Raw genomic sequence first — 7,975 nt, forward strand, 5'->3', positions numbered from 1 at the left:
ATTTCTTAACCCCTCATACCCATGACTCTAGGCTTGGTTACATAAAATTGCTGATGTTTGATCAATTTTGAACTACAAAAATTGCAATTTTATATATTAGGACTTAACACCTTCCATAACACTTCGGCTCCTGGGGCACCCCAGGTTGAAAACCTCCAGAATAGATGATAAACAATTGCTGATAAGGTTATAGAAAGATGCATTTAGCAAGAAATGTGCTCATGATAAACATAAAATTGAAAACAATCTTTGAAAATCATTAAATCTGGAAACAATCTGTGAAAATCATTAAATCTCCAAGACACATATTCATACTTTTCACAATTTAATCTGATTTTTCAGTGTAGTCTGCTTAATGGAGAACAAAAAGAAATTTTCCAGTATTGACACTATGATTAAATCAAACTTTTTTCAAAGTTTTTTGAAAGTTTTGGTTCATGTAGTACTTATGGTCAATCAAAACCTCTGGTTACTTCTATACTAACTCTTAACCATTATAAATGAAAGTGATGTCTACACTGGCTGTAAACTTAGCACATGTGCATGTTCTAAAGAGAAGCTACTACAGACTCCTCAGTTGGAAATAAAGTGTTCATTATGCAAATGCGGTAGAATTTTATAATGCACACAAATGGAAAAAACAAAATGCAGATGAAAAAGAAAAGAATATTTTGGGGGACGTTACATCTTATCGCATCACATCATATCATATTTCATGTCATATCACATATTATAGCAATCACATCACACTGTACGGTTCTGTTTTTTCTACTTATTTTACTTCCAAACTTAAATGATTGCATTTTATATTGTAAAAAGCTTGAGTGTTCTGAGGCATATAGGAAAGCAAACCCTGTGGCCATTTCTTTCTTAGCCTGTTTTCTTTTTTTTTTTGACCTCTGCCTTTTTTTTTTTTGGTTTCCTGCTTCCCCGAAGGGCACCCTGCTACCGTTGTCTCAGCACCTCATAACTTTGGTGTCATTGGTCTAAGACACCCATTAGCCATCTACTATCCTGCGGGTGGTGGTCTTTTGGATTGTCTGGATGGAGCTGCTGCTGTCCAGGCCATCACTGAGACTGAAGTCCTCTCTGCCATCTAGCAGGCAGTGGTAGGTGGTGATCTCAACCTCCGGCTTGAGCTTGATGTTCAGCAGGGACTCATACTCCTGGGCCTGGCACTGGCCCTCTGTCCTGGTCTGTGCCAGCTTAGACTCCAGGTGCAGCAGGATGCCATTGAGCTGCTCCATCTGCACGGCGTAGGAGGCCTCCACCTCTTTCAGACTGTTCTCTAAGCTGGCCTTCGGGTTTCTCATGGAGTCCAGGTCAACCTCAAAGACTGCAACAGTATGTTTCAGCCGTCATCTCGGCAGCTTCAATCTCTGTGGACTGCGTGGTGACCACTGAGGTGCTCTCCTCGATCTGCTGGGACCAGTACTTTTCCAGCTCTTCTCGGTTCTTCTAAGACAACTCATCATAGTGGGCTCAGATGTCTGCCATGATCTTGCTGAGGTTCGGAGATTTGGGGGCATCTACCTCCATGGGCAACCCAAAGCTGGCAGTCTGGGCTTGTAGGCCTTTTACTTCCTCTTCATGGTTCTTCTTCTTGAAAAGCAGCACCTCCTTGACAGCCTCTATCTCTGTTTCCAGCTGCAGCTGGGTGACATTGGTGTCATCAATGACCTCGAGGAGCCCATGGATGCCACTCGACACCGATTGGTGCATGGCGAGCTCTGTCTCATACTTGACTCTCAAATCATCGGCAGCAAGACAGACATTACCAATCTGCAGAACGGTGCAGGTGTTGTCCACAGACGTTGCAAAGATCTGAGCCCTCACGTCCTCGAGGGTCTTGAAGTAATACCCCCAGCGTCTGCCCTGGGGTCCCTTCTCCTCCAAGTGTTCCCGGAGTTTGCTCTCCAGCCTCTGGTTCTGGGTCTCCAGGCTCCTCACTCTCTCCAAGTGGGAGGCCAGGCGGTCGTTCAGCTCTTGCATGGTCTCCTTCTCGCTCTGGATGCCCCCCGGACTCCCGGCCATCCTCGCGGCTGGGCCCCCGGGCCCCCAGCTGCCCCGGAAAGGGGTGGAGCGGGACACAGAGATTCGGGAGCCCGAGCTGTCGGCGCCTGCATAGATGCTGGCCGCGCTGCTGGTGGGCCGGAGCCTGGGTGGGTGGATGAAGCCGAGGGACCGGTAGTTGCTGGAGTAGGTGGTGGGGTGTGTGGTGAAGCTCGTGGTGGCAGCAGAGGAGAGCCAGACGGTAGAACTCATGTTCTCTTAGCCTGTTTTCATTCCCCAAGTCTAAGTAGAGTAAACAATAGGACCGATTATCATAGCAAATATTAACATTCGCTGATAGACAACTGTTTGGAAAGCTATGTTTTCTTTAATGAGAATTACTGAAGCAGGTAAGATATCAGCAGCTGAAAAAAAAAATCTTTTTTTTTCTCTTCTGTTTTTCCTCAGCACCATTCTGCAAAGGCTTCTTTTGCCCTACATGGAGCACAAGACCAAGACCTCTTTGGGGACAGTCACAGTATCGAGCTATATGGTGACTCCTCATTATGTGAGGAAGCCTCAGACAATCCTAAACACCAGTTAACTTCCTAAATCTGGTAAAGGAAATTGGATTTCACATGTTCTCCTCATCTGTAATGTACTAAGGACAGAAATGTGTATGATCAATCTTGAAAATATCCTAGAGAAGTCATTTGGTGATGCAGTATTCATGATCTGTTGACATCCAACATGAATTTGAGATGCTGCAGCAATTCTCAGTGCCAGATTTATTAACATATGGCAACAGGGATAATTTCATACTTAAATCTATATCATCCTAGTATGTGTTTCTAGACCAGAAACCCTCCATCCCTCTTGCTTACAAAACTTTCCTATGTATAGCATCACGATTCTGTTAACAGTCTGAATAAACAACTATTTCACAAACAGAATATCTCAGCCTTTAGTTATCTGACTACTTTAAACAATGGCATCATCGTGTTTCTCTAACCTACAGGTGCAAGTTGTTGAGATTCAGAAGTTCATCTCAGTTGAGTTATGACCAAAAAATAAAAAAATTCAGTTGTTTAAAACCTTGTACTATTTTAGCCTTCATATAGGTTTTTATGGGAATTCTGTTTGCCATGGGAAACAAAATTATTCTCATGGCAAAAAACGTTTTCCTCGAATTATTGTGAAAACTATTCACTATGGGTTTTGTCACTGACAGGACTGTCCCACGTAAAGGAATGCTCTAAATGCTAACATCCGATGTGGTGAAATGGAGAGAAAGAAAACTAGCCAAAAGAATTAACTTCTAACTCATGGTAAAGGCCAGGGTCTGTGATAGGAGGTACAAAGCAACATTTGGAGGAAGGAAAGAACTGGAAATGGATTGTAGGAAAAGTGGATGGTGAGAGAAAAACGCAGGACACTTAGAGTCGACAGGCTTTCAGAATCTAACCCAAGGAAAACTGGCTAAGTAGGGATGGACAGAGGGAAATGCCACAGACTTAATTATAGGATTCTGCTCAGGAAGGTATGATTCATATCCAAAAAATAGTCAGTGAGCCATTTATGGGCATCAGAAAGGAGTTTTCAACTTTAAAGTAAAACTCGAAAACAAAATGTAATAGGACTTACATCGTTGGTGACTTCATGTGAGCAACAGAAGATTGCTTCACTTTGAACTGAGCAGAGATGTAGGGAGGAGAAATGGAGGTTGAAGGTTAAAAAGAAGCAAGCAGACGGTAGTGTGGGGCAAGAAAATGTATTGGGTACTGCCCTGTTCCCTTGTGGTGGATGCTCTGTGGGATATTTCTTCCATGCTGTAACCTCTAAACTTCACAACAATGACTGTGTTAATAGGTATTTGGAGGCCAGATCAGTGGCTTAGCCTGTAATCCCAGCACTTTGGGTGACCGAGGTGAGTGGATTGCCTGAGTCCGCGGGTTCGAGACCAGCCTGGGCAAATTGACAAGACTTAATCTCTACAATAAATCAAAAATTAGCTGGGTGTGATAGTGAGCACCTGTAGTTCTGGCTACGTGGAAGGCTGAGGCAGAAGGATTGCTGGAGCCCAGCAGGTCAACGCTGGGGTGGCTGTGAGTGTGCCACTGCACTTCGGCCTGGATGATGGAGTGAGACTACAACTCAAAAAAAAAAAAGATGTTTTATCTCCATTTAATGGGCAAAAAGTTAAGCAATTTAGACAATGTTATGCTGTTAGTAAGTAAAAGTGGTTGGATTTAATATTGACTCCCTTTAATAGAAAGCAAGCAAACTGGGAAACAGACAAAACAAAACAAATACAGAGAAAGAAAAATTGGATGGGACACCTGGGACTAGATTAGTCTAAAGGATGGCAGACATTTCTGCTTAGAGACAGTTTGTGAGTAAGTCAAGAAATGAAGTAAGATGGAATGAGGCATGCATGGTGGATCAACACTAAGTAAAAATAACATGTAACATTCCTTTTAGAATTCTTTCCTATTGGGGTATATTGAGTTTTCTCTCATTGAATCTTAGACATTGAGTCTCTGTTATACGCAATGACCTTGTGTTTTCAGCTCTTTGGAGAATGAAGGAGAGGGTTCTGGGTGAAGAACAGTGCTCAAAAAGAGGACAGCACCTCTCAACAGTTGTATTTCAAAGGACTGTAATCCGTAGGGAAATCATGAAAAATCTTGGAATTCTGAGCGTCCCTCCATATGTGGGACATGGACCTGATTTGTTTAATTAGTATATTTATGAAAATAAGCCCAGAAGATTGAAGGATTTAGGGAAAGACACATTTGATATGTTTTCCTTTTACAATTCTACTTTACATTGATTTTCTGGTTGAAAATTCTGTATAGAGCAATCGCTGAGAACCTAACACATCTTCCTCCCGGAAGATTAGAGATAGAGGTCTATAAATAGTATAACTGGGAGGATAAAATTGTATATTTATGAGAGAGGTCTTGAAACCTGTTAGCCATCTAGACTGTCATGTATAATTAAAGTAATAATTAAAGTAGGTTGTCTGCGTTCATTAGGAAGATTCATCTAGCATGTGCACATGGCTCGTGATAACAGTGAACAGCTTTGCCCCCTGAAACAGTATCTTGTAGACAAGCTGTAATCTGCAGACATATTATATTTGCTCTGTACGGTGTTTTAAGACATTAAAAAATTAGTTTCCAATATTTAAACACTGGGATATTCCAAAGAATATTATGGAATTTTGGCCTTTCCTGAAAGAATGGGAAACGCAAGTTCACTGCAGTCCGATCCATTCATTTACGTGCCTTGGTTGGCTCCTGTAGGTATTTGAACAACACTTAGGAAAAGACACCCTCTCCGTTCAGCCCTAATTCTTGATAGGCCATTTTGGCTATGGAAATATTGTTATCTCTCTCTTCTTTCTTCTGGCTCATAGGCCTCCAGAAATGGCTGGGAAGTCAAAAGTAATACAAATAATCAGTAAAAATGCCTTATATAAGCAATCAGCTGAAAATATTTGACAGGTTTAAATGAAAAATGCCTAGTATTAAATTTTAAGGTATTTTCTGATCATACTGGTGATATAATGCTTTCCATTTTGTCCTAAATCTTGTATCAGATGCCTGTTCGCATAGCCTCAGGGTGGCAGGCCTTGGGAAATGAAGGCAATGGAGGGCTTTTTCTTGTCCAGCAAATAAAGATAGATGCAGGAGGCAGAACCAAAGCGAACCAAAGCAGATGAAGGAATCTGAGATGACGAAGAATGGTTCTTCTCACCTCTCCTGCGTATGGGGAGGTTGGGCTCCCTGCATCTCTAGACAGGAGGATTTGGCTTCTTTTCTTTTATATTCAGTGTGACTCTTGAAAACTGAGGCTATCTAAGAGTCTGACAAAAGGAGGTGCAATCGTTAAAATATTCTGCTACAAACTTAAAACATGATGGGCTTCTTTAAACTTTGTTTAGAGATTCATTGTTTTCCAAGTCTGACAGCAAGCAATTTGTCAGAAGTAGTTTCTGTCAGCTGAGATGTTAAATGTAAGCGCAAGAATTCTATCTGAACACTTTAAGGAAAACGCCTAATACAGTGAATTTACGTCTAATGAGAAAGTTAGATTCTAGAGTAAGGACATGAGACAAAAATCACACCCGTTCGAAATTACCCTCAAAAAATGCCTTTACACCCTTCAATCACAGGATGGGATCTTGGCAGATTTACTTCTTTTTTATATTGAATTAGTAGCCTCATCCTCTTGGTGAGTAGGTGATAAAATAAATGAGGCAATATCTTTCCACACCAACTCCCTCTGACATCCCCCAAAGTGCAAGCACACACGATAATAAGTTAAATATGTGTTAATATGTATATAAATACTACTTCATTACATTCCAGATAGACTGATTTGAGGAATTCTATGATAGTACGATTTTGGTAATTATTTTAAAATGCTCAGAATTTTTTTTTTCCTTTCCATCATGCTGTTTTTAACATTGTAAGAGTCTGATAAAGCATTTAATGAATATGGTTTACTCTCCAAACTTATTGTTTTGGGTAATCATGAGCTTTTGTTGAAATAGTAGGGAAATGTTGCATATAAACATAGAACACCTAATGTTGGTGTTCTTCTTAATGCTTGTGGGTTATGTTCATGTGAATTTAAAAGCCTGATGAAATATACTGTATGGCCTTGATTTCTTTTCAAGGAGGCTTATTCCATCCAAGGGAGGATGAATCAACCCAGATGCAGCCTACTCATTGCTACACGTCTCTTCAAACTTTGTGGGATGCTAGTAATTCTGTTGCCTTTAAAACCATACAAGGCAGCTGCGTTTTCCCACACTTTTTAATAGTGTTGGGCGGAAGATGGGGGGAAGGGTATGTAGCTGGAAAGGCTTTTTGACTTAAAAAAATTAAGATTGACTCTATTCTAAGACGGGTAACTTCCCTTGACATTCTCTTCTCACATATACTCACATTTCTCTTTTTATAATTTATATGTGCTTCTTATCTATGACCTTATTACCCTTAAGTAAATCACACAAATATGTGAGGTTCAACTAAAACATTATTGTTTTCTTTGGGATTCTGAAACAAACTTTATTTATGAAGAATTTATAAATGTTTTGAATGAGCTAAAATCAACACATCTGTTTTTTGTTTAGTGACAACTTCTAAGGTGCGGTTGGGGACAGGATTCATCCATCTTTGAGTTCATTCAACTTTGTCAAACTGGAGTTTGCATACCAATGTGTCTGTGTTTCTATAAAATTGCAATGTCAGCATGACTCTGGGGAAAGGGAAGGTTTTTTTTTTCTTTTTTTCCCCCTTTCTTCTCATATTGTATTTTACTACTGCTGGCCCGACAAAGATTGAACAAAATTGTAAAGTATATGTCTAGAGTGCATTTCTGTTGAAAGGAAAGGCTGGGATAGAATCAACCTGAAATAAACTTAGTTTGTTAAAATATCTTATTCTCAAGGGTACATTAAATTTAGCGTAAGCTCATATTGTAGTTGAATATTATATAGAATCTGAATAAACAGATGATTTGCATTTGTCACACCACTACATGCCAATATTTTTGGAAAACCTTTGAAACCTGAAAAACTGAGAATTGAATGTGTGGTCCCAAGAAGCATCTCAGTGAGCTGACCAGGTTGTTTCTGTTCACTTAAAAACTCCAGGTAACGCGTACACACAGCCATAATAACTCAATGAACAGCTTTGCCACCTGCTTGCTGAGTGCTTGTGATCCTTTATCCCTGCAAAAAATATCTTTTAAATGATTATATTTGCATTTTCAGGCCAGAAAGCGCCAAATATAGACATACACGGCATATTATTTTGACCATCTCAGAGTAAGCAATTTAGAGAAAGTACGACTTGCACATCATAATGCAGATGGGGGTACTTGAACTAAAAAGAAGCTATACTAAAATACACTTACACCTATATAATTACTACATCATAAATAGAAGTAAGAACCATCCATTTTCTTT

The 7,975-nt window shown here is 40.2% G+C and overlaps 1 pseudogene; it reads right to left on the bottom strand.

Annotated features, from left to right (window-relative positions):
- Positions 1-956: 956 nt before the first annotated feature.
- Positions 957-2,265, bottom strand: LOC103264256 (annotated as a pseudogene).
- Positions 2,266-7,975: the final 5,710 nt, after the last annotated feature.

The sequence above is a fragment of the Carlito syrichta genome, unplaced genomic scaffold (genome assembly GCF_000164805.1).
Source record: "Carlito syrichta isolate Samal-C Ts95f unplaced genomic scaffold, Tarsius_syrichta-2.0.1 Scaffold305637, whole genome shotgun sequence".
Classification (NCBI taxonomy): Eukaryota; Metazoa; Chordata; class Mammalia; order Primates; family Tarsiidae; genus Carlito; species Carlito syrichta.